We start from the raw sequence: 26,489 nt of genomic DNA on the forward strand, positions 1-26,489 counted from the left end.
TGCACCTAATCTTACTGCTACTTGATAAATGCCAAGGCTGGTTGATATCCACAGGAGGTCTCTATTTTTCTAGGGAAAAGAGGTGGAGGGGTAGATGGGGCAGGGAGGTGAGGAGGAGCTTGGAGGCAAAGAGGGAGCAGAAGCTACAATGTAAAGAAAATATATAAACAATGAAAAATATGAATTTAACAAGATTTTAAGTACTTCTTATAAGATTAAGAATTTTTCAATACATTTCTTTTGCCAGATCGACCACCAATCACCTATTTTTTTGTAACCTATAATCTTGTTAAGGCAAAATCTGTCTTACTTGATCTAATTGCTTTAGTAGATAGAGAAATTAAAGTTCACTAGATTGGGACACCACTATTCTCTTGATCGCTTTTGTTTTCTAGAAATATTGCTGCTCTGCCTCTAGAGCTCTGGGGTTTCAGGCACATACCTCTAGCACTGATAACCTGGTTTCAGTGTCACCCATCACTATTTTCTTTGATTGCGTGCTCCTGTCTCGGAAGAAAAGAATGTACTTTGTTCTTATTAGTAGTAGTCATTAGCTCAGAAGAAATGGTTTTTGTTGATTCAGACTATTCCCTTGATTTCTGTGGAAAGGAGCTTAATTTATATATTTTTAGACTTGCTTAGATGAGTAGATTATTTGAATGTTTGAATTTTTGAATCTATGCATATCCACAAAAACTAAGAAATGTCGATTATTTGATGTCTGATTTGTGGAACATGATTTGTATCCTTGTGGTTTAATTTCTCCATCTATAAAACAGAGCAATCTATGTTATTTCTGTTTGTTGTTAGAACTACAGTAGGAGATGTTCTCTTGACTGCTTTGCCTTGACTGGCATGGTTTCTTATTTTTTCTCATAATGTAAAATGGAGAAAATGAAGCCCACTGACTAGACAACTAACAAGCTAGGAAAATGAAAGACTGTTTGGTACAATGGAATAATAAAGTTTATATAAGGGCATGCCTTTGCTAAAAATGACTCTATACAAAGTCTACTATTGTTGCCATTGGGGCTAATGTAGGGATTAAGTGATCAGACATAATTTTTCAACAAGATATATGAGTCTAAGTATCTAGAGATAATTAATGTACATTGACTTCTAAATTTTAGCAAACAGTAGAATTACTTCAAAATTGTCCTATAATGAGATATTTATGATAACTGTCACAGAACATTTTTAATCGTGTTGAAATTCTGGTCTAAGCTGTCACAGAGAAAATTTTAAAAAATCACTCATGTTCCTGAAGAAATTCACCACTCTTTCCGGATCATTCTTTTTACCGAGCTCTCTCTATTACTTCATGGTGTGTGTTCTCGTTATCAATTGGATTAATTATAGCTTGTAAAGCCAAAATGAATATTAGTACGTGAAACTCAACACAATTAGATAATAGTCTGTGACAGTTATTAGATATGTTATCTTAAGATATTAGACAATTTTTCAAATAATTCTATTGGTTGCTAAAATTCTGAAATAAATATACATTCTCTCCAGATACCTAGAATAATTTACTTGTAAATGTTTGCTGTGCTCCTTCTTGTAGCAGCTATCAGAAATGAATGAGGAAAGACCAACATATGCACAGCTGAAATTATCCCTGAAGAATAAGGACAAAAAACAGTCCATTCAGAAAAAGAGAGGTAATATTTTTCTACCTGACTCTGTGTCTGTGTGTGTGTGTGTGTGTCTGTGTGTGAGCAGAAAACATAATATCAAATATGAAAAAGATGAACTCATATTAATCATGTTCATATGTATTTGATGTTACATGTCTGTCTCTTTCTCTTACTGAAAAAGATTTTTATGGGTGAATAGCCAATGAGAGGAGATAAAATCACAAACCTCATTCAGAAACATCTATTCTGCTCTAATTACAAGGTTTTCTTGTTTGTTATGTATCCTGCCTGTTGGTCTCATGCAGAATATCCATGGCGAGTAATTGTTGTGATCCTGGGAACATTATGTCTTTGTCTTCTGATATCAAGCACCGTCTTTGGATATCAGTGTGAGTATGATATATAAATATTTTATGGGAACAATGAAATAAGATACAGAATTACAACTGCTAAACCGGTGTAGGTTTTGAAATTCTGTGTACATCCTAGCAATTATGGATATTGGTGATACATGTGATGGTGATAAAAATTTTAGTGGCATCTCATGTATCTGCTTTTATGATATATAAAAGAATATACTGCTATAATTACACAGAAATATCATGAGTAAGTATAATGCATATGTATATGTGAAATATATATATATATATATATATATATATATATATATATATATATATAAAATTTATGTAAGTCTCAATGTAAAATTTCAGTGTGCTTCTTAAACTGGGTAGATTGTTCTTTCTTTTGTGTTTATAATTTGGGTATTTTTTTTATTATGTATTTTCCTCAATTACATTTCCAATGATATCCCAAAAGTCCCCTATACCCTACCCCCCACTTCCCTATCCACCCATTCCCATTTTTTGGCCCTGGCGTTCCCCTGTACTGGGGCATATAAAGTTTGCGTGTCCAGTGGGCCTCTCTTTCCAGTGATGGACGACTAGGCCATCTTTTGATACATATGCAGCTAGAGTCAAGAGCTCCGGGGTACTGGTTAGTTCATAATATTGTTGCACCTACAGGGTTGCAGATCTCTTTAGCTCCTTGGATACTTTCTATAGCTCCTCCATTGGGAGCCTTGTGATCCATCCAATAGCCGACTGTGAGCATCCACTTATGTTTGCTAGGCCCCAGCCTAGTCTCACAAGAGACAGCTATATCAGGGTCCTTTCACCAAACACTTGCTTGTGTATGCAATGGTATCATCGTTTGAAGGCTAATTATGGGATGGATCCCTGTATGGCAGTCTCTAGAGGGTCAATCCTTTTGTCTCAGCTCCAAACTTGGTCTCTATAACTCCTTCCATGGGTGATTGTTTCCAATTCTAAGAAGGGGCAAAGTGTCCACCCTTTGATATTCGTTCTTCAGTTTCCTGTGTTTTGCAAACTGTATCTTATATCTCGTGTATACTAAGTTTCTGGGCTAATATCCACTTATCAGTGAGTCTATATCATTTGAGTTCTTTTGTGATTGTGTTACCTCACTCAGGATGATGCCCTCCAGGTCCAACCATTTGCCAAGGAATTTCATAAATTCATTCTTTTTAATAGCTGAGTAGTACTCCATTGTGTAAATGTACCACATTTTCTGTATCCATTCCTCTGTTGAGGGGCATCTGGGTTCTTTCCAGCTTCTGGCTATTATAAATAAGGAAGCAATGAACATAGTGGAGCATGTGTCCTTCTTACTGGTTGGAATATCTTCTGGATATATGCCCAGGAGAGGTATTGCAGGATCCCCCGGTAGTACTATGTCCAATATTCTGAGGAACCACCAGACTGTTTTCCAGAGTGGTTGTACAAGTTGCAATCCTACCAACAATGGAGGGGCATTCCTCTTCCTCCACATCCTCGCCAGCATCTGCTGTCACCTGAATTTTTGATCTTAGCCATTCTGACTGGTGTGAGATGGAATCTCAGGGTTGTTTTGATTTGCAGTTCTCTGATGATTAATGATGTTGAACATTTTTTCAGGTGCTTCTCTGCCATTCGGTATTCCTCGGGTGAGAATTCTTTGTTTAGCTCTGAGCCCTATTTTAAATGGGGTTATTTGATTTTCTGGACTCTACCCTCTTGAGTTCTTTATATATATATTGGATATTAGTCCCCTATCTGATTTAGGATAGGTAAAGATACTTTCCCAGTCTGTTGGTGGTCTTTTTTTCTTATTGACCATGTCTTTTGACTTGCACAAGCTTTGCAGTTTCATGAAGTCCCATTTGTCAATTCTCTATCTTAAGGCACAAGCCATTACTGATCTATTCAGGAATTTTTCCCCTGTGCCCATATCTTTGAGGGTTTCACCCTCTTTCTCCTCTATAAATTTCAGTGCCTCTGGTTTTATGTGAAGTCCATTGATCCACTTAGATTTGACCTTAGTAGAAGGATAGGAATGGATCGATTCACATTCTTCTACATGATAACAACCAGTTGTGCCAGCACCATTTGTTGAAAATGCTGTCTTTCTTCCACTGGATAGTTTTAGCTCCTTTGTCAAACATCAAGTGACCATAGGTGTGTGGGTTCATTTCTGGATCTTCAATTATATTCCATTAGTCTACTTGTCTGTCACTATACCAGTACTATGCAGTTTTTATCACAATTGCTCTGTAGTAAAGCTTTAGGTCAGGCATGGTGATTCCACCAGAGGTTCTTTTATCCTTGAGAAGAGTTTTTGTTATCCTAGGTTTTTTGTTATTCCAGATGAATTTGCAGATTGCTCTTTCTAATTCATTGAAGAATTGAGTTAGAATTTTGATGGTGATTGCATTGAATCTGTAGATTGCTTTTGGCAAGATAGCCATTTTTACAATGTTGATCCTGGCAATCCATGAGGTTGGGAAATCTTTTCATCTTCTGAGATCTTCTTTAATTTCTTTCTTCAGAGACTTGAAGTTCTTATCATACAAATATTTCACTTCCTTATTTAGAGTCACGCCAAGGTATTTTATATTATTTGTGACTATTGAGAAGGGTGTTGTTTCCCTAATTTCTTTCTCAGCCAGTTTATTCTTTGTGTAGAAAAAGGCCATTGACTTGTTTGAGTTAATTTTATGTCCAGCTACACACTGAAGCTGTCCATCAGGTTTAGGAGTTCTCTGGTGTGTCCCGAGCTATCGTTCTCACTGGCAAGAACACACTCAGACAACCGGATTCTTCTGCAGCAACTTTATTGCTTCTTCAGGAGGGAAGACCCCGAACCCGGGAAAATGGTGCTGTTTATATAGCCCTCAGTGTGGCCTGTCAGCACCTGATTTGTTGCTCGCACATCACCTCATTACTATGCCCTGAGATGGGCAGTGACTGGGCATGAATTCACTCTCATACTTGCGCAAAAGGCTTGTTTACTACTTAGGCACAGTAGAAGCCAGCGCCATCTTATAATGGTGATTGCTCACAGCACGGCTCTCCACATCTCCCCCTTTTTGTTTTATTAAAATGAGGCTGGACTAGGTCTGTGTAATTATGTCCATCCCCTGTGGCTCCTGTCTTAGGTCGTTCCTCTAATGTCACAGCCTTTCCTGTCATAGGGAAACCCTATTGCCACTGGAACCCGTGTCTTAGGTTGATCTGTGCATGAGGAAAGTTGCCCGTCCCTGGATACCACAGTGATATGTGACAGTAACTACTAAATGACCCAGGGCGAACTCTACCAAAGAGGCCAGCCAAAAAATGAAGAACTCAAATGCCGACTAATTCTTGAGCATAGATAGCCAAATTTCAGGGGAGGCCCTTTGCTCTATGACAGCAAGTGCTTGAGCTATCACGACCTTGTCATGTGTTTGTTGGGCTCTGAGCTTGCAAACCAACTAAAGCATGAACACAAGTCCACAGCAGATGGTAGTACCAAATAAACCTACCCCCACCCATTCCTTAAAATAAGAAAATACAGATGAAATCCAGGAGGAGAGGCCCTCTGTCAATGATAGGTCCACTCGCGTTGAGTTGATCCTTAAAACTGCCACCCTCATGGCCTCAAGAGTCTCGTCGAACCCCTTGGACCAATTTCCTGCAAGATACAAGGAGAGCTGACTAGACAGATTAGCTGCACGAGTAAAATTTTCATATTGGACACTGGTAATACACAGAGCACCCAATTTTCTTTCACAACCCAACTGGGCCAACTGGTATAGGACGCCTATCTATTCCTCAACCAAATCAAGGCGCTGATTCAAAATCATCAGCCCTCCCTTCAACTGGGCACTAGCAGAAGTTTGGACATTGATGGCATCAATCAGATCGACTGAAAGATGATTTAATTTTGTGCCTGATTGGACCGTACTAGCCATAGTGTACCCTGCAGGTGTAGCAGCAGCTGCACTGGCTGAAATTGCTATGATCACGGCAGCAGTGATGCCAAAATCTCTTTTTTGTCAAAACAGGGATAAGGTGGAGGGTGTTTCCACCTGAACAGGGATCCAACGTGGGATCCAGGCCACCACGGTGTGGGTGTCCTTTGTTGCATCCCAACACTGAGAAATCCAACAGGAATCATTTACATAGCTTTCAAATGAATCATTAGGCAAAATAAACAAAAAGGGTGGATAGACACATACTGGAGTTGATATATAGCTGGTTGGATTAATCTGTGTCTTATTTAAACCAGAGATTTCTTCAGTTTGAATTATATATTTTTTGTTGGTCCATATGCCCCAATCAGGGTATAATTGGAAAGACCAGTGTAAATGGCCTTTCCTACAGCACCTCCTTTTAAGAAAACAAGGGGATTAAGATCTGTACAGCTTCCATTAATCCGACAAAGTAGCCATTTGCGATAAGGGCTCATTCTGCGGTCCTGCAAGAAGAGGCCCGTTCTCATTACAAAGTCTTCTTCAGGCCCAAACAACATATTTGGGGAGAAGGTAAAATATTTGTGCTCATCAATCTATCTGGCTACAGACGACTGGCAGTCTGACCATGGTGGCAACTCCCCTACATTCTCTCCACCACAATGAGGAGCAATCCTGGGTTGACGAGGATGCTCTGTCTCATTCCAATTGGGAGATGGGAATGTACCATTTAGCCAGACTGTTGATTGCCACCAAAACCATGTAACATGAATAATATCATTGTTCCTTTTCCTTGGGTTTGGGTGATATTTACAGTCCCACTATCCAAAAATGATCCTAACATATGGATACTGAGCTGAATACAGTCACCCTTTTGTGATAATTGACAACATAGAGAACCCTGTTCTTGGAGGGAGCGATTTTCTCCTAATGGGACCCGTAAAGGGTCAAATGGCAAATATGGTAAGTCCAGTTTTTTATTAGTAGTGAAGAATTTTGGAAAAACTATAGCATCATGGCGAACTGGCATTGGTTTAGGGAAAGCCAAGAGAATGGCCCATCTCTGTTCGCCCATCATACTAGGAACCTGAGACAAGTTCAGCATTGTCAGCATCAGGAGCAGTCCTCGGAGGTCAGCATCTTCCACACCATTCTTGATTAATATCTTGCGGGTGATTCGTTCCAGGAGCCAAAATGGGTTGTCTTCACTCTGTGGAAAAACACAGACAGATCCCCTGGATCTTATCAAAATAGGATCCGGGCCTTTCCACAGACCAGTTAAGACATCCTTCCATTTGACCATTTCTTTTGGTCTATCAGGGTCTGAGCTATGTCGATCAGCTGCAGAGCGACCTTGCTCATCAAGATTCAAAAAATTAAGTGTAAAGAGTGTCATAGATACAGCTACTCTTGGCACTGAGGGCAGAGAGTCATCAACTCCCCCCCTTTTGTTTTATAAAATAAGACTTGAGTGTACGGTGGGCACATTCCACAATTCCTTGTCCTTGAGGATTATAAGGAAGGCCAGTCAGGTGAGTGACATCCATTTGATGACAAAATTGCTGAAATTTAGTAAAGTTATATCCTGGTAAATTATCAGTTTAAAGGATTGTGGGCTTGCCCCAAGCACTCCAAGCTTCTAAACAGTGCTGTATAACATGAGAGGCTTTCTCACCTGTTAAAGGTGTAGCAAACATAACACCAGAGCAGGTGTCAATGGAAACATGTAAATATTGATTTCTTCCAAAGGAGGAAATATGAGTGACATCCATTTGCCAGACCTGTAATGGCCTGATGCCTTGGGGGTTTACCCCTACATGAGGAGTAGGCAAAAACTGACAACAATTTTGACATTGGGTGACAATGTCACGAGCTTCTTTCCTGGTTAAAGTGAAACGGTGGTGTAAAGTTTCAGCCGTCACATGGAAGTTTTTATGAAACTCCCTTGCAGCCTCTGCCTGCGAGGACAGAGCAGCAGCCATGATTCTAGTGGCTTTGTCTGCTAAGTCATTTCCATGAGACATGGGGCCAGGAAGGCCAGAATGAGCCCTGACATGAGTAATATACACAAGATGTCTTCTATGTAACAGGGCTGACTGAATTTGCTGAAAAATGTGAACAAGCTTGATAGAGGATCTAATTAAACCATCAACTTCAAGTGTATTAACTGCATTAACCACATATAAGGAATCAGATACAATATTGAGCAGTCCCGGGAAAGTTTCAAGGACCTCCAGTACCATTAAACACTCTACAACCTGGAGTGATGTCTCATTATATTGTTTAGATGTTACTTGGCAATTTACTACATATGCACCTATGCCAGATTTGGATCCATTTGTATATACCACCACCCCATCTGCAAGTGGGTTTTTTCGCTGTCATTACTGGAAAGACTATGGCTTGGCTTAAGGCAAACTGTAAAATTGGATATTTTGGATAATGATTATCAATTTGTCCTGAATAGGAGGCAACCAAGACTGCCCAATCATTAGTTGTTGCTGCCAGGGTTTGAACTTGAGCAGAGGTATAAGGCACAATTAGCATATGAGGTTCTTTCCCAAAATGAATAACGGCTGTTTTATCCCCCGAAGTGCAAGTTGAGCAACTGCATTAGGATACCACTCAATGATTTTTGCAGGGGAGCCATTAGGGTGGACCCACAGTAAGGGTCCATTTTGCCATAAGACTCCTGTTGGTAACTGTGCAGTTTTTAATAAGAACCATTCAAATGACTTCGACTCATCAATGCGTTGTAATTGAGCATCTTGTAAGGCCTTTTCTACAGTTTGTAAAGCTTGACATGCAGCTGGGGTAAGTGTTCTGTGGGAGGAGATGTGGGTATCTCCCTGTAATATATCAAATAAGGGCTTTAATTCCACTCAGGGGATTTTCAAAACTGGTCTTAGCCAATTAATATCTCCCAGCAATTTTTGGAAATCATTCAAGGTATGTAGTTGATCTTTGCGAATCTCTAATTTTTGAGGAACAATTTTGTCAGGATAAATGAGTGACCCTAGGAAGGCTCCCATTCGAGCAACTTGCACCTTTTCGGAGGCCACCTGCAATCCCCATTGCCCTAACGTTTTTATTAATATAGGGTATGTGTCTTGCAATAACTGAATTTTTATGGCAAATCAAAATGTCATCCATATAAAGTATTACAAATAATGATGGAAAATGCTCTCTAACTGACTTAAGTGCCAATTGCACATACAGTTGACACATGGTTGGGCTATTTGCCATCCCCTGAGGTAGGACCTTCCATTGGTATTTTTGATCAGGCTCTAAATGATTAATGGCTGGGATGGTAAATGCAAATCTTTGCCTATCTTGAGGGCATGAAGGTACAGAGAAAAACCAATGTTTAATATCTATAATTATAATTTCCCAATTTTTGGGTAAGGCAGAAAGAAATGGTAGCCCTTGCTGAACTGGCCCAAACAGTGCATTTGTGCATTAATTGCTCTAAGATCATGTAATAAGCGCCATTTGCCAGATTTTTTCTTAATTACGAAAATAGGTGTATTCCAGGGTGAGGTAGAGTGCTGTAAATGACCCAGACGTAGCTGTTCAGAAATCAGTTTTGTGGATGCTTCTAATTTTTCAGAGGAGAGAGGACATTGAGAAACCCATACAGCTTCCTCTGTAAGACATGGTATGGGCATGGAGCCCTCAACACCCCCTAGGAAAAACCCAAACCGTTTCTCCCATTATTACCTTCTTGAGGGATAGGTTCAAGTGTACCCTGCTCTCCTTTCCCTAATCCCCTTCCTTCTTTATAGCCCATTTTCTTCATCATATGTACAGCTTGTGGCAAGTATTCATTAGTCAAGGTCGTTCCCAGTGCCTGTAAAATGTCTCTCCCCCAGAGATTTACTGGGAGTGGTAAAACATAGGGTGTGAAACGTCCCATTTTACCTTCAGGTGCTTGCCAGCTCAAAGAATGGGAGCTAACAGTGGGGCAGGATTGAACCCTTGCAAAGAATGTGATCACTGAGTGACGGGCCAGGCTTTTGGCCACCAGTGGGAAGAGATGATACTTTTATCTGCTCCTGTGTCTAAAATCCCTTTAAATTGTTTCCCTTCTATAACTAATTCTAAGGATGGCTTGGAGTCAAGAGGCATTATTAAGTAAGCAGAATCATTTCCGGTAGAACCAATCCCTCTGGCACTTGAGGGACACCAGAGGAAGGAAAACAGCCATGTAGGCTTGGCAAAATTAATAACTGAGCTATTATATCCCCTTGTGAAATAGAAAAAGACACCCTGAGGACAGGAACAGAGAACTTGATGTTCTCCTTCATAATCTTGATTTATGACTCCAGAGTGAACAATAAGGACTTGTAAGGTAAGGGAGGCCAGGCCCAGTATTAGGCTGACACTTCTGGATGGCAGAGGCCCTTTGTAGTCAGTAGGAACAGGCTGCACCCCCATTTGGGGCATCAGAATGAATCGGGTGGTGGCACGGAGTTCCAACCCAGCTGATCCTTCTGTTGCCCTGCGGACTGTGGGGTCCACCCATTGCCTGTCAGGGTCCCATATGTTTTCGGGCCCTGAGACCTGGGGACCCTGTACTGGTTTTTTGGAATGGCCTCATTATCTACTGCTTGAGGAAATCCTGGCTGCAGGGGCCTGCCTCGAATGTCCTTGACTGAGCGACAATCTCTGGCCCAGTGATATCCTTTCCCACACTTAGTACACAGTCCTGGTGCTCTCCTTTTGACAAGGTCTCTACAGTCCTTTTTTACGTGTCCCAGTTTACCACAATTATAGCAGAGTTTGAGCTCAGCCGTGTCAGGGCGTTTTTGCCCTTGTAGAATGGCAGCTGCCAAACCAGCATTAGTGAGCGGCCCTCTAAGCTCACGGCAAACCTTTAACCAGTCCTGCAATCCCTTGCTCTTTCTAGGTGTAATAGCAGCCCTGCATTCCTGCGTAGCCTGTTCATAGACCAACTGTTCAATTAAAGGCATAGCTGCCTCTGGGTCTCCAAAGATTCTTTCTGCCGCTTCTGTCATTCTATCCTCAAGGTCTAAGATCGACTCCTGGGCACCCTGAGTAATCTTTGTCAAATGTCCACTTGCCTCTCCCTTCCTAGAGAGTGCCTTCCATGCCTTAAAGGCGGCAGCTGAGATCTGGGCGTTCGCTCCCCAATGGTAATTTGTCTGGTTACTAGCGTGTTGTCCCTGACCTGTAAGTAACTCAAAAGTCCATGTTCTTTGGTCCCCTTCAATGGCAGCATTGGCCCTTGCCTGTGCTTGGCAGGAGTCTTGCCACAAAGCTTTCCATTCTAGATACATTCCCATGTTAGGAGCTACAGCTTTCACTACAGTCATCCAATCCCTGGGAGTCATTGCCAGAGTAGCAAGTCTTTCGACTTGTGCTATAGTAAAATTGGCATTTACTCCATAGTTATGGACTGACTCAGCAACCTCTTTAATCTGTATATACTCCACCAGAGTGTAAACGCATCTGCCATAGGCGCCTTCAAAGACTGGGAATGCTTGCTGCAATTTTCTCTGTTCCTCTTTTGGAATGAATGAGTCTGAATGATACCTCTGCACATAGAGCTGAGGTGACTGATACCTCTGCACATAGGGCAGAGGTGCACTAGGACCCAGAGGTCGAGGGCCCAGAGACTGTGCAGCGAACTGACAGTTGTCTCTAGCTGCTTTTGTCTTATTCTGTGACTGATTAGCTCGTCCTTCATCTGGATGGTATCTTTCTTCCTCATACCGAGCCACTTTTTCCTCTAAGTCTGTTTCCACAGAGGGGCTAAGTTCCTCATCTGATTCTGAGCTACTAACAGCTAGTGCCTTGAACTCGTCTAATGGCGGATAGAGGCTTCTTCCCTTATGTGACTTCCCAGCTCGATCTCTCTTCTTCTCTCCCTTTCGAACCCCTTTTCTAAGCTCTCCCAGGGCATTCTTTCCCTTATTTCTCTTTTCCTCGGTCTCAAGGCCCATGGAAAGGCTTTTATTCTTAGGTGCACCTTGTTTCCTCTCAACTCTTAACCTCTCTCCCCGCTCTGTCTCTGATAGACTGTCTTGAACCTCCTCCAGGACCCTCTGCCCCACCTCAACCATTTGCTGACAATCCTCGTCTGTTAAGCACGATCTTACCAGTTTCAAGAAAGGCATGGTCTCTGCTTTAAATTTGCTGTTCTGCTGTTCCCTAACTAGATCTCCTTTCAGTTTCTCCCAAGAGGTGATAGTTAATGACCCTGAGCACACATACCATGGTGCTACGCGATCTATATATTTAACAAAACCGTCTATAGTCTTAGTGGTGATTTTTAGGCCACACTCCCTCAAGACCGACTGTAAGGCGGTCACCACGGAGTGGGAGGTTCCCATACTGCTTGCTGTCCTTTTATCTAAAAGTGCCTGGCCGCGACTGAAAACCAGTCAGCAGTTCCAGTGGTGGAAGCAGTACACAATCAAAAGAAAAAGAACGAGCCCCGTGAAAACATACAAAAAGGCCTCTAACACTGGAGAAATTTCAAGACCGAACATACCTTACAGAGCCTTATGTGTCCCACAATTCTGAACCCACCCCACGAACAGGGATTCTCCCTAGCTACTGTGATGGTATGAAGTTCCCGGGTTTCCGAACTATCATTCTCACCGGCCAGCAAGAACACACTCAGACAACCGGATTCTTCTGCAGCAAGCTTTATTGCTTCTTCAGGAGGGAAGACCGCGAACCCGAAAAATGGTGCTGCTTATATAGCCCTCAGTATGGTGTGTCAGCACCTGATTTGTTGCTCGCCATCACCTCATTAGTATGCCCCGAGATGGGCAGTGACTGGCATGAATTTACTCTCGCACTTGCGCACAAGGCTTGTTTACTAGTTAGGCACAGTGGAAGCCAGTGCCATCTTATAATGGCGATTGCTCACGGCATGGCTCTCCACACTGGTGCAATTTTTAGGGTCACTTATATATATACTATCATCTCATCTGCAAAAAGTGATATTTGTCATCTTTTCCAATTTTTATCCCCTTGATCTCCTTTTGTTGTCGAATTGCTCTAGCTAGGACTTCAAGTACTATGTTGAATATGTAGGGAGAAAGTGGGCAGCCTTGTCTAGTCCCTGATTTTAGTGGGATTGCTTCAAGTTACTCACCATTTACTTTGATGTTGGCTACTGGTTTGCTGTAGATTGCTTTTATCATGTTTAGGTATGGGCCTTGAATTCCTGATCTTTCCAAGACTTTTATCATGAATGGGTGGTTGATCTTGTCGAATACTTTTTCCACATCTAATGACATGATCATGTGGTTTTTGTCTTTGAGATTGTTTATATAATGGGTTACGTTGATGAATTTCCATATATTAAAACATCCCTGCATCCCTGGAATAAAACCTACTTGTTCAGGATGGATGAGTGCTTTAATGTGTTCTTGGATTCAGTTAGTGAGAATTTTATTGAGTATTTTTGCATTGATATTCATAAGGGATTTTTTCTGAAGTTCTCTATCTTTGTTGAATCTTTCTGTGGTTTATGTATCAGAGTAATTGTGGCTTCATAGAATGAGTTGGGTAGAGTTCCTTCTATTTCTATTTTGTGGAATAGTTTGTGCAGAACTGGAATTAGATCTTCTTTGAAGGTCTGGTAGAACTCTGCACTAAATCCATCTTGTCCTGGGCTTTTTTTTTGGCTGGGAGACTATTAATGACTGCTTCTATTTCTTTAGGGGATATGGGACTGTTTAGATTGTTAACTCGATTCTGATTTAACTTTGGTACCTGGTATCTGTCTAGAAATTTGTCCATTTCATCCAGGTTTTCCAGTTTTGTTGAGTACAGCCTTTTGTAGAATGATCTGATGGTGTTTTGGATTTCTTCAGGTTCTGTTGTTATGTCTCCCTTTTCATTTCTGATTTTGTTAATTAGGATGTTGTCCCTGTGCCCTCTAGTGAGTCTAGTAAGGGTTTATCTATCCTGTTGATTTTCTCAAAGAACCAACTCCTCGTTTGCTTAATTCTTTGAATAGTTATTCTTGTTTCTACTTGATTGATTCCAACCCTGAGTTTGATTATCTCCTTCTGTCTACTCCTCTTGGGTGAATTTTCTTCCTTTTTTTCTAGAGATTTTAGATGTGTTGTCAAGCTGCTAGTGTGTGCTCTCTCCAGTTTCTTTTTGGAGGCACTCAGAGCTATGAGTATCCCTCTTAGAAATGCTTTCATTGTGTCGCCTAGGTTTGGGTATGTTGTGGCTTCATTTTCATTAAACTCAAAAAAGTCTTTAATTTCTTTCTTTATTCCTTCCTTGACCAAGTTATCATTGAGAAGAGTGTTGTTCCGTTTCCACGTGAAAGTTGGCTTACCATTATTTATGTTGTTATTGAAGATCAGCCTTAGTCCATGGTGGTCTGATAGGATGCATGGGACAATTTCAATATTTTTGTATCTGTTGAGGCCTGTTTTGTGACCAATTATATGGTCAATTTTGGAGAAGGTCCTGTGAGGTGCTGAGAAGAAGGTATATCCTTTTGTTTTAGGATAAAATGTTCTGTAGATATCAGTTAAGTCCATTTGTTTCATAACTTCTGTTAGTTTCACTGTTTCCCTGTTTACTTTCTGTTTCCACGATCTGTCCATCGATGAAAGTGGTGTGTTGAAGTCTCCCACTATTATTGTGTGAGGTGCAATGTGTGCTTTGAGCTTTACTAAAGTGTCTTTAATGAATGTGGCTGCCCTTGCATTTCGAGCATAGATATTCAGAATTGAGAGGTCCTCATGGAGGATTTTACCTTTGATGAGTATGAAGTGTCCCTCCTTGTCTTTTTTGATAACTTTGGGTTGGAAGTCGATTTTATTCAATATTAGAATAATTACTCAAGCTTGTTTCTTCAGACCATTTGCTTGGAAAATTGTTTTCCAGCCTTTCACTCTGAGGTAGTGTCTGTCTTCTTCCCTGAGATGGGTTTCCTGTAAGCAGCAGAATGGTGGGTCCTGTTTGTGTAGCCAGTCTGTTAGTCTATGTCTTCTTATTGAGGAAATGAGTACATTGATATTAAGAGACATGAAGGAAAAGTACGTGTTGTTTCCTTTTACTTTTGTTGTTAGAGTTGACATTCTGTTCTTGTGGCTGTCATCTTTTTGGTTTGTTGAGGGATTACTTTCTTGCTTTCTCTAGGGTGTGATTTCTGTCCTTGTATTTTTGTGGTTGTTGTTGTTGTTTGTTTGTTTTGTTTTGTTTTTTCTGTTATTATCCTTTGAAGGGCTGGATTCGTGGAAAGATAATGTGTGAATTTGGTTTTGTCCTGGAATACTTTGGTTTCTCCATCTATGGTAATTGAAAGTTTGGCCAGGTATAGTAGCCTGGGATGGCATTTGTGTTCTCTTAGTGTCTGTATTACATCTGTCCAGGCTCTTCTGGCTTTCATCGTCTCTGGTGAAAAGTCTGGTGTAATTCTGAACGGCCTGCTTTTATATGTTACTTGACCTTTGTCCCTTACTGCTTTTAATATTCTATCTTTATTTAGTGCATTTGTTGTTCTGATTATTATGTGTCGGGAGGAATTTCTTTTCTGGTCCAGTCTATTTGGAGTTCTGTAGGCTTCTTGTATGTTCATGGGCATGTCATTCTTTAGGTTTGGGAAGTTTTCTTCTATAATTTTGTTGAAGATATTTGCTGGCCCTTTAAGTTGAAAATCTTCTGTCTCATCAACTCCTATTATCCGTAAGTTTGGTCTTCTCATTGTGTCCTGTATTTCCTGGATGTTTTGAGTTAGGATCTTTTTGCGTTTTGTATTTTCTTTGATTGTTGTGCAGATGTTCTCTATGGAATCTTCTGCACCTGAGATTCTCTCTTCCATCTCTTTTATTATGTTGCTGATGCTCACATCTATGGTTCCAGATTTCTTTCCTAGGGTTTCTATCTCCAGTGTTGCCTCACTTTGGGTTTTCTTTATTGTGTCTACTTCCCTTTTTAGGTCTTGGATGGTTTTATTCAATTCCATCACCTGTTTGGTCGTGTTTTCCTGCAATTCTTTAAGGGATTTTTGTGTTTCATCTTTAAGGTCTTCTACCTGTTAAGCTGTGTTCTCCTGTATTTCTTTAAGTGAGTTATTAAAGTCCTTCTTGATGTCCTCTACCATCATCATGAGATATGCTTTTAAAATCCTGTTCTAGCTTTTCGGTTGTGTTGGGATGCCCAGGACTAGTTGGGGCAGGAGTGCTGCATTCTGATCATGGTGAGTGGTCTTGATTTCTGTTAGTAGGATTCTTATGTTTGCCTTTCACCATCTGATAATCTCTGGAACTAGTTTTTATAGTTGTCTCTGGTTAGAGCTTGTTCCTCAGGTGATTATGTTAGCCTCTATCAGCAGTTCTGGGAGACTAGCTCTCTCCTTAGTTTCAGTGGTTAGAATACTCTCTGCAGGCAAGCTCTCGTCTTGCAGGGAAGGTCCCCAGATATCTGGTGTTCAAACCTGCCTCCTGGCAGAAGTTGTGTTCCACTCACCAGAGGTCTTAGGATCCCATGGAGGGTCTTGTGTGGGTCCTTGCGGGTGTCCAGAAATTCAGCGGGCAAGGAACCCTGGTGCTGGAGTGCATTGGAAGGGACTTGTGCCCCTGATCAGTCCAGGTTATCTGCTTCCTTAATTAATGTAGTCTCAGTTCCTGTGAGATTGGATTGGAGCAGATGCTGTGTTCCACTCACCAGAGGTCCTAGGATCCCATGGGGGATCCTGTGTGGGTCCTTGCCGGTGTCAGGAGACTCTATGGGCCAGAAACCCTGGTGCTGGAGTGGACCGGAAGGCTGGGTATTTTTTTATATTGACTTCCAGTCACTCAAGAGCCACACAAGAGACTGGAGAGATGGCTCTGTGGTTAGGAGAACTTGATCTTGCATTTCTTGCAGTAGTTAAGAACACAGCTATAGCAGGACCTTGGTTCAGTTCATAGCACACACATGGTGACTCACAAATATCTAGAACTCTGATTTCAGGGGGATTTAACTTCTGGCATCCAAGGACTCTTAATGGACATGGTGTACATACATATATTCTGGCAATTCACTCACACACATAAAATAGATTAAATAATTAAAGTTGTAAAAGTCCTTCAAATGCTTAACAAAAGACTTCATTAAGCAGGATATATGCTGTAGGGAAAGTGAGCAAGTCATTTAGTAAAACTTGATATGCATGTGCACTTCAAGTTCTCAGCTTCCTGCAGAACCACTGGAACCACAAGGCAGACTAAACTCTTTGCTCCATGAGCACAACACCATTTATTGATTCTGATACATCTCTAATCAGTTAGTTTAATTGCTTATTTAGTTGGTTTTGTTGTTTAAACAGGATCCTTTCTGGTGGCCCTGGCTAGCTTGGAACTCACTGAGATCCACTTGCCTTCAGCCCCTTCTATCCCCCAGTGCTAGGAATAAAAGCTAACTTTTCTTGCCTGGCTGAAGATTTTTATTAACTTCTCATCCTCTTATCTTTGTCTCCCAGTGAAGAGATTAAAGGGCTATAGCAATACATCTGGCTCTAATCAATTTTAAAAATTGTACTCTTTAATTCCTTTAAGTATTCTTTTCCTATTTGTTTAAAAACATTTTGCTATAAAGTATTTGGTTTATACATTTAATAAACAACTTTGTTTATCTCTCCTGAGTCAAAAACTATGTGTATCACCAATCATTTTTTAAAATGAAATGATTGCAATTATAAGGGCATAAAGAGATTTTATGTGAGTGGCTTGTAGCATCTCAATGTTAAGAAAGCTTCCTGCTGAAGACAGTAATGTACGTTAAATAAGAAACAAGAATTAGGATACTGACAGAGAAAACCCATCTAAGTTGAGTGAGCTGCACAAAAACGGAACAAATTTAGAGACTCATAGATAGTACCAGGGTAGTGGAAGAATAAGTTAAACGTAATCTTGGATATTCAAATTGCTTATCAAGGGTTGTTTGCACCAGGACAAGGAACTTTAGAATTCATCTGGAAGCCAAATGAAATAAGAAGTTACATGGGCTGATAAGGCCTTAGGAATGGGCAGGCTCAGTAGACTGGAAATGATTGGGGATGTGAAGGAAACTGTTTCAGGAGACAAATTCAATGACCATGGTTGTATACTCTAACATCATGATAGAATTATTAAGTCATACAGGGAAATATAGGAGGAATGGGTGAGCTACAGAGCGAATAGAGTATACTTGGTCAAGTAAGGGAGGGACAAGTTGGAATCAGTGACTTTGCTTCATGTCAGGCTTATGTATCTGTGCAGGCAAAGTATTAAATGTTAGAGAAAACATGAGAACACTAACCTATGATGTGACATCTATCGAGAGAGAGAGAGACAGAGACAGAGAGAGAGACAGAGAGAGAGAGAGTAATGGCAAAGATTAAAGATTCAGGAGCATATGACACATTAATGAACATAAACACAAATCTTAGGTTTGAGTTAATTCTTTACAGTAAGCTGTTGTCAATAGGTTCAGAGCATCAACACACACATGAGATTAAAATAAATATCTAGATTAGAAATATTAATTGTGTTGATGTGTGTTCAGCAAATTCATGTACAGTAAATTCATGAAACCATAATAAAATGAGATGGAAGGCAGATCATGAAAAAAAAAATTCAAAACCAATGGGAACTGTGGTGCCATATTAGAAGTTCGTGGGTCAGGATGAGGATCCTTAGGAACAATGAACAAGAAAAGAAAAGAGCAGTAAATGGTGGAAAACATTAAGACTTGACTAGTTGGAAATGAAGCTATCTAGCATCAGGTAGAACATGCTGAGGATAGCAAATGGTGGAAAAAATCTCACCGTCTACACAAATGGGACTTTGATCAAGAGGAAAACTACAACTACTAATGCTTCTTGCTGGTATAGATTTGGTAGAACCATGTTATGAAACAAACCAGATTGTAACGAGCAAAATGGGTTAAGGTTAAAATCAGTGAAAATGAAAAAATGTATTATTTAAGCTATGGTTTAGCAAGTGCTCAAAGTGTGTTGATTTACATGGTCTATTGAATGGATTGGAAAATGGAATTTTTGCAATATTCAAAAAATAAACTACAGGGATATGTAACAATGCAGATGAACATTAGCATGATAATGTGAAATTTAAAAAGTGACCAGATTTTTGTATATCATGATACATCTTTATAAGATCATGTGATTAAAGTAACAAAGTAAGAGGAATTTTAAGAAATATTAGACTCTAAAAGTAGCTGTAAGCTGAGTCAGGGGAAATATGTAAATAGATACAAGAAATGATTAAGGTGCTATCTGGCACGTCTATGCCTTTAAGAGAAAAATCTCAATACAACTAAGTGAACAAAGAAAAGTTCATGGAGCAGTCATGAGCACCCTATATACAGGAAATATCAGTCAATACATTTTCCTGGATAACTATGGAAAGAAAAGAATTATAACTGAGAAAACTGCTGTGTGAAAAATCCTGGAGAGACTTTGATGACATTTTGATTCATTCTTTATTAATATCCTTATTTTTTAATTATGTGTATATGTATATGTGTATGTATAAATGCATGCAAATGAGTGTAGTCTCTGGAGGTCAACAAAGAGCCTCAGAGATGCTAAATCTGGAGTTTCAGTCAGTTGTGAGCTATCTGTTGTGAGTAATGGTAAGCAAAATTATTTCATTGATGAGAATACTATACATCTTTAATCACTGAGCTATCTCAAAATCCCCAAGATTGTGATTTCCTACAGAAAAGTTTTGTTTTCTTGTGCATATTAGAAGTATCTGCATAACTTTCTCTATTTCTTTCCATTGAGTCCATTTTAAATTTAATATAAAATCAGATCCATTAAATTACACATGTAAACATTAAATGGAATAATAAACTAGAGGGAATAATAATAGTTTACACATTTTTCTGTTCAGTTGACCTTTGTTTTATTAATAAGTTATAAATACTTTAAAAGTAAAGTGTTGCAAGTAGCAGTTGTAGTTCAAAATCTGTTTTATATTCTAGCACTTTAAATTATTTGGCATTTTTCTTGCTGTACTTTTAATGCCATCTACTATTTATAATCACAAATAATTATTACAAAATGGTCAGTTATCACCATTTGTGTTTCTAATCTCACAGTATGGACTTAGTTTTTCAGGCTACTTCAAAATTCAAAATTCAATGTGAGAAAAATACAAATGAAAGTGCTGTCTCCTCAATGGAAGTAGTACATTCTTCAGGTTTACTACGTACTGCAGGTATGTATTAGAATTGAACTGAAAAGTGGCATACTTCGAATGGCATTTACATTTCTGTTCCCTTTCAAGTTGTGATCTTCAAACTTAAACATGAACATTGGCAGGGCTTGAGTTTTATTTACTTTTCCTTATTGAATCCATCTTTTTTGTTACAATAAACTAAAACATTGCTTTCACTGAAGAAGTTGCTATTGGTTTTCACAATGATTTTCTTGATCATTCTCACTATTCTTCACTGGGCATGTATATTATGGGTGCATTCACCTAATGTAGAGCCCTTCAGCTCACTGTCACCTACATTATTCACTTGGATGGGTCTCTTCATGCAGATAGAAATGCTTAAAGCTCTTTCTCCTTGAGAAAGTAAGATTTATCAGTGAAACCATAACAAAGTCCTCATATGTCTCAGAGACAATTTCTGTATCCACAATATTCTTTTTTTTAATATTTTATTAGGAATTTTCCTCATTTACATTTCCAATGCTATCCAAAAGGGCCCCATACCTTCCCCCCAACTCCCCTACCCACCCACTCCAACGTCTTGGCTCTGGCGTTCCCCTGTACTGAGGCATATAAAGTTTGTACAACCAATGGGCCTCTCTTTCCACTGATGGCCAACTAGGCCATCTTTTGATACATATGCAGCTAGAGACACTAGCTCCGGGGGTACTGGTTAGTTCATATTGTTGTTCCACCTATAGGGTTGCAGATCCCTATAGCTCCTTGGGTACTTTCTCTAGCTCCTCCATTGGGGGCCCTGTGATCCATCCAATAGCTGACTGTGAGCATCCACTTCTGTTTTTGCTAGGCCCCAACATCATCTCACAAGAGACAGCTATATCAGGGTCCTTTCAGCAAAATCTTGATAGTGTATGCAATGGTGTCAGTGTTTGGAGGCTGATTGTGGGATGGATCCATGGATATGGCAGTCTCTAGATGGTTTATCCTTTCGTCACAGCTCCAAATTTTGTCTCTGTAACTCCTTCCATGGGTGTTTTATTCCCAATTTGGAAGAAGAGGTATGCTCAGTGAACACAATTTCTCTGTGGAGGTGATTAAGGAGCAAACAATGAAACACTAAATATCCATGTCTTTAAATGAGTCTGTGGATAATGGTTGCTTGCTTTTATTTTAAGGAAAAGGCTGCTGTACGTGTCAAGGGGGATGGTCTTGCTGTGGAGAAAAGTGTTACTACTTTTCAGAAGCAGAAAAGACATGGGATGAGAGTGAGGCATCCTGCAAAGTCCTGGGTTCTCATCTCGCTAAGATTGACAGCAGAGAGGAGCAGGTGTGTGCAGTGTTGCATGTGTGTTTTACAAGAAGTGTGGTTATGCAATGATAATAATCTTTGTTCCTATGCCTTTCTCTGCTGCTTAACAGAATCCCTTGCATATGTTGGTACAGACTTATCTGAAAGAGAGATGAGCACAGATATTTAAAAAAATACCCCAGAGGATGATTTTATATCACAAGAAATAGCCCTAGTGTGAGGATCAAGGGGCAATTCTCTGCCTTTTTATTTGTTTTGCCCTTTCAGTTTTTATAGAGCAGATCATTTATCATTAACGAAAGCTACTCAGAAAAGCTAACTTTGATGATTCAAGTGGTCCAAAAAGGCAACTATTTTTGAGTTCTCTTCATTTGCCATCAGAATGTGGAAAAAAATGTGCTTCCAGGGTGAAACATGATCTCTGTCATTGAACATAGGAAAAATGGGATTTAAAATAACGACAAAAACTACAAGGTAGAATCATCACCTAGAAATATTTTTTTTAATTTACTTGTAGCTCAGGATGACAAGAATTTTTATTGTTCTTTGTATGCAAATGTGACACTTGTTATTAGGTCCAAAGATTATGAATGAAAGGGTCACTCTAGGTGATTCTGTAGATTTATTTCCAACAATTCAAGTTATGCACTACATCCCAATTTTATGTTTACTTTTAGAAATGTTTCTACATGTCCTATGGCATATAAATATATATATATATTATATATATATATAACACCATGGTTATTAACGTAACTATTTTATTAAAATTCATTTATTTTAGTAATTATTGTTTGAATATCGAGTTATGTCCCATTGCAATTACAGCCAGCTTTGCTTTTTTTTATTTCTTTATTTATTTTACATCCTAATTGCAGCTTCTTCTCTCTCCATTGCTCCCAGTCCTCTCTTTCCTCTCCCCACCACTCTAAGAGAAATGGAGGTCTCTCATGCATATCAACCTGCCTATCAACGTGCAGTAGGACTCGGCACACCGTCTACTATTGAGCAAAACAAGGCAACACAATTAGGGAAAAGGGACCCTGCTCCTACTGTTCGAGGTCCCACATGAAGACCAAGCTGCAAATCTATTTCATATGTGTATAGGGCCTAGGCCTGAAACATTCATGTTCTCTGGTTCATAATTCCTTCTCTGAGGAGACCTATGGACCCAGGTTAGCTGATTCTGCAGGTTTTCTAGAAGTGACCTTGATATTTTTGTTTCCTTCAGTCCTTATTCCCCCTCTTCAATAAAAGTCCTTGGGTTCTGCCTAATGTTTGGCTGCAGATCTCTTGCATCTTGAGTGAAGCCTCTCAAATGACAGTTATTCTAGGCTCCTGTCTACAAGTATAGCAGAATATCATGAATAGTGTCAGGAGTTGGCTGTTTATCATTGCACGGGTCTCAAGATTGGCCAGTAATGGGTGTCCAGTTTCCTGTACCTACACTTAGAGGTTGATATGAGTCACCAAATGCATGTGCTTGGAATCAAACACAAATCCTCTGCAAATAGCAACAACTACTCTTAACTGCTAAGCCATCTCTCGAGAAGCTGAACGTGATGCATTTTATCATTTCTTATTGTGGGTTTTAGAGAAAAACTTGTTAGACTAGACATTGCCTGAGGAGCCTGTGGTTTGTTTCTCTCATAGACCTTGTGAAGGAAAGCAGGTTTTTTGATAGCCTAGAGTGGAGAAAACATGGTCCTAATAGACAGAAGTAAAAACATGGTGTCTTGTCATAAGCAAGTTAAGTTTTGACTCTAAAGAGAAAGGAGAAGGCTTTTCCTGGACACAGGTGTTAAGTTTCTGGGAAGCGAGCAAGGAGCACTGAGGCCTTCTGACAGGACCGAAACAAGTATTACCTCATGGTAATATAGTGGTAAGGCCTGAGGAAAGGAAAATAATATTAGATGGCCTAAGAAGGAGGAAGGAGTAGGCCCTATTCAGTGGCACCATAGTCATCAAAGTCCCAGGGAAAAGAGATGGGGTCCTGATCAGCCTAGAGAGGAGGAAATGTCTTACACAATTGATGTGAGGTGTACATCTGCATTTTATACCTATAAGATGTATGTAAATGTTAAAAAATATGGTCATAAAACTTATGTGGTTTTAGAGTTATAAAATATATACTTTAATATGTTTCTATGATGTCCATGCATTTTTCATGTATTGCAAAATTTTTCTTGTAAACATTAATTATACTGCAAGATAACAGAGACTCTGGAATATGTACACTCTCTTTCTCTGAGAGAGAGAGAGAGAGAGAGAGAGAGAGAGAGAGAGAGAGAGAGAGAGAGAGAGAGAGAGAGAGAGAGAGAGGTGCTCAGAGAGGAAAATAAATAAGAGAGGAAAACAAATAAAAGTATATCACTCTTAGCAACAAAATTAATGGCCAGATGGTTCCCTGACCAGGAACTGAGATCATTCCCTCAACCCCTGTGACAAGCTCTACCAAGCCACCAAAGACTGCTCTGGCTTCTCCTTTTTCCTCCTGTCTATCTTATTGCCGCACATGGAAAACATGAGGCAGTTTTAACACAATAACACAATTGCTGGACATAGAATCGTTTGCCCTAAACTTATCAGCTATCCTGTATCAGAATTCTGCAGAGTGGTGGAGGTTGCTACTTATTCTCACTGTCCCCAGGCCTTACGTTGGTGTTCATGCTTCTCCCTCCAACGGCTGGTCAAAAAGTCCTTCTCCTTTTCATCCCCCCTCTTCTTCTTGAAACTTGGAAATACCACCTTTTTAGCTTCATTGAGCAATTATATTCAGCTGTCTTTATTGACACAGTCAAGAAGCAATTAGGGAAACAATACATTTATCTAGTCACAGTAATTTGCTTTTATGTCAATATTCTCAAACTTACCTTCTGTGCAATACTGTTCTATGTCTTCTCTTTGTCTAACATAACTGTGGAAGTAGAAATATTACATAATAGGGTATATATTTTTTTAAAATAATGTCCCAGTACTCTTCAATGTAATATCAATAACATTAGTAGTATATTCCTCTGATCATACCAACCACTGAACTTCTCCTGTTATTCTATCTCACTTGAAGTAATTAATTGGAAAACATAATGTTAAAACTTTAACTTGACTCCCTTGATTGCCATAGGCATGCCTGTGTTTACTGACCTAGATATGCGTGCAACATAGCAAGTACAGTTTCTTGTTTTTTTTTTCCACATTTTTTCCTATTGAACAAATTTCTTCATGCTGACATACAAATATTAATTGTCCTTTAAATAACTACAAGGATCTCCAAATCTGAGGCTTCTTTTATTAGTTTCTAAAATATCTTTTTATATTGAGAAATTCTAAACTTAGTGTAGCTGGACTTTGAACCTGATGTATGATATCTATGATGATATTAATGGTATTACTAAGAATACTAAAATTCTAATTTTCTCACAGAACTTTATTCAGTCACAATTGAATTACAGCTATTGGGTTGGATTACGTAAAAAAGGAAGCCAGTTCCAGTGGGTACACCATAAGGATGCAAAACTTTCTTCAGATTTGTAAGTTATTATTTCAGATACTTAATTAATAGCTGATTTATATTTAATAGCCTCAGGGAAGAGCTTTAGGCTACCTTTAGTTCACTATTACTATATTTAGATACTTATGCAATATTAAGGTCGAATTAAAAAGACTTGTGCATGTCACTTTTATTTCCTCATATGAGGGGATGAGATGAGAGCCATACTCAAGATGTGGAAGCATATGGCTTGTGCTGAGCCCAGAGCGTTTCATTTCTTTCTCTGTTCTAAATATCCCTAGACCCAGACGTGGAAGCTTCTAGAATCTACAATCTTACTTTTCCAAGCTGACTGATTCAATCCAGCATTTCTTGGCTTCTGAATGAATTGCTCCACTTGGCTTTATACTAACTTTGGCTTTGGCAATATGTTCCAATCTTTTGGTTCCTACTTATTCTAGAGCTTAATCTGTCTTCAACTGTCTCTCTTTTGTTTTCTCTGAAATCTATCTATATGAAACTGTGATACATTCCCTCTCTCTCTCTCTCTCTCTCTCTCTCTCTCTCTCTCTCTCTCTCTCTCTCTCTCTCTCTCTCTCTCTCTCTCTCTTTCTCTCTCTATCCCTCTCTCTCTCTCTCCTCTTAAGTGCCTCTCTTTGTTGTGCTCTTCTCATGTGAGTTGGCTATAACTTATCTGTGACTCATTCTGTCATATTTTATATGATAGATTCTCTGATTCATCACTTTCTCTGCTCCTCAAATAGACATAATTTTAAAACAAGACTACTTTCTTAAACACACTATCTTTTTTTTTGTTGTTTTGCATTAATATCTGTAATAAGGGCATGTTTGTATTCCAGTCCCAGGGATTAAAGTTGTATTTTTCCAATGGATTGCACAGACATAGAAGGTCTTTGGATGTGGTCCCTTTCCACAACACCCATGTTGCTGGATTAAAATTCCTCTACAATGAACAAAGAAGAATTTTTTTCCATGCACCTTTAGTTTTTCTATTTTTTATTTTATTATCATTTGTAAATGCCCATGCATGGTTCACACATGTCTGTGCACCATGTGACTGCCTGATATAGAAGAGGGCATTAAGTTCTCTAAAACTGAACTTACAGATCACTGTGAGAAATCATGTGGGTGTTGGGAATTGAAACAGGCCCTCTGAAGGGCAGTCCAGAGTCATCTCTAACTTTCTATTAAGAAAAAAGACACTAAATCCCTATAGTAGTTATTACCATTTATCAGCCATCATCACCTATCATCAGAGGGTTGTAGTGTCCACTGAAATAAACAAATATTTATGTTTTTAGGTTGTGAGAATAAAATTATGCCTAATGAGTGATATTTCTAAAATAACCTTTCTTTTTCTTTTCCTTTTCTCTTTCTTTCTTTCCTTCTTTCTTTCCTTCTTTCTTCCTTTCTTGTTTGACACAGGGATTTTCACACAGCAACACATGTAGCAGATGCAGAATGTGGATATATCAAGCCAAGACATCTCAACCTTGCTCCATGTCGTAGATATTTCCACTACATTTGTAAAAAGAATTTTACCTGTCCAATGACTTAAGAGAATTGGTAA

At 39.4% G+C, this 26,489-nt stretch overlaps 1 pseudogene; it reads left to right on the forward strand.

Annotated features, from left to right (window-relative positions):
* The first annotated feature begins 1,570 nt into the window (after positions 1-1,570).
* On the forward strand, positions 1,571-26,489 carry LOC110288616 (C-type lectin domain family 7 member A-like; annotated as a pseudogene).

This window comes from Mus caroli, unplaced genomic scaffold (assembly GCF_978045245.1).
Source record: "Mus caroli unplaced genomic scaffold, Mus_caroli_1 scaffold_7, whole genome shotgun sequence".
Taxonomy (NCBI): Eukaryota; Metazoa; Chordata; class Mammalia; order Rodentia; family Muridae; genus Mus; species Mus caroli.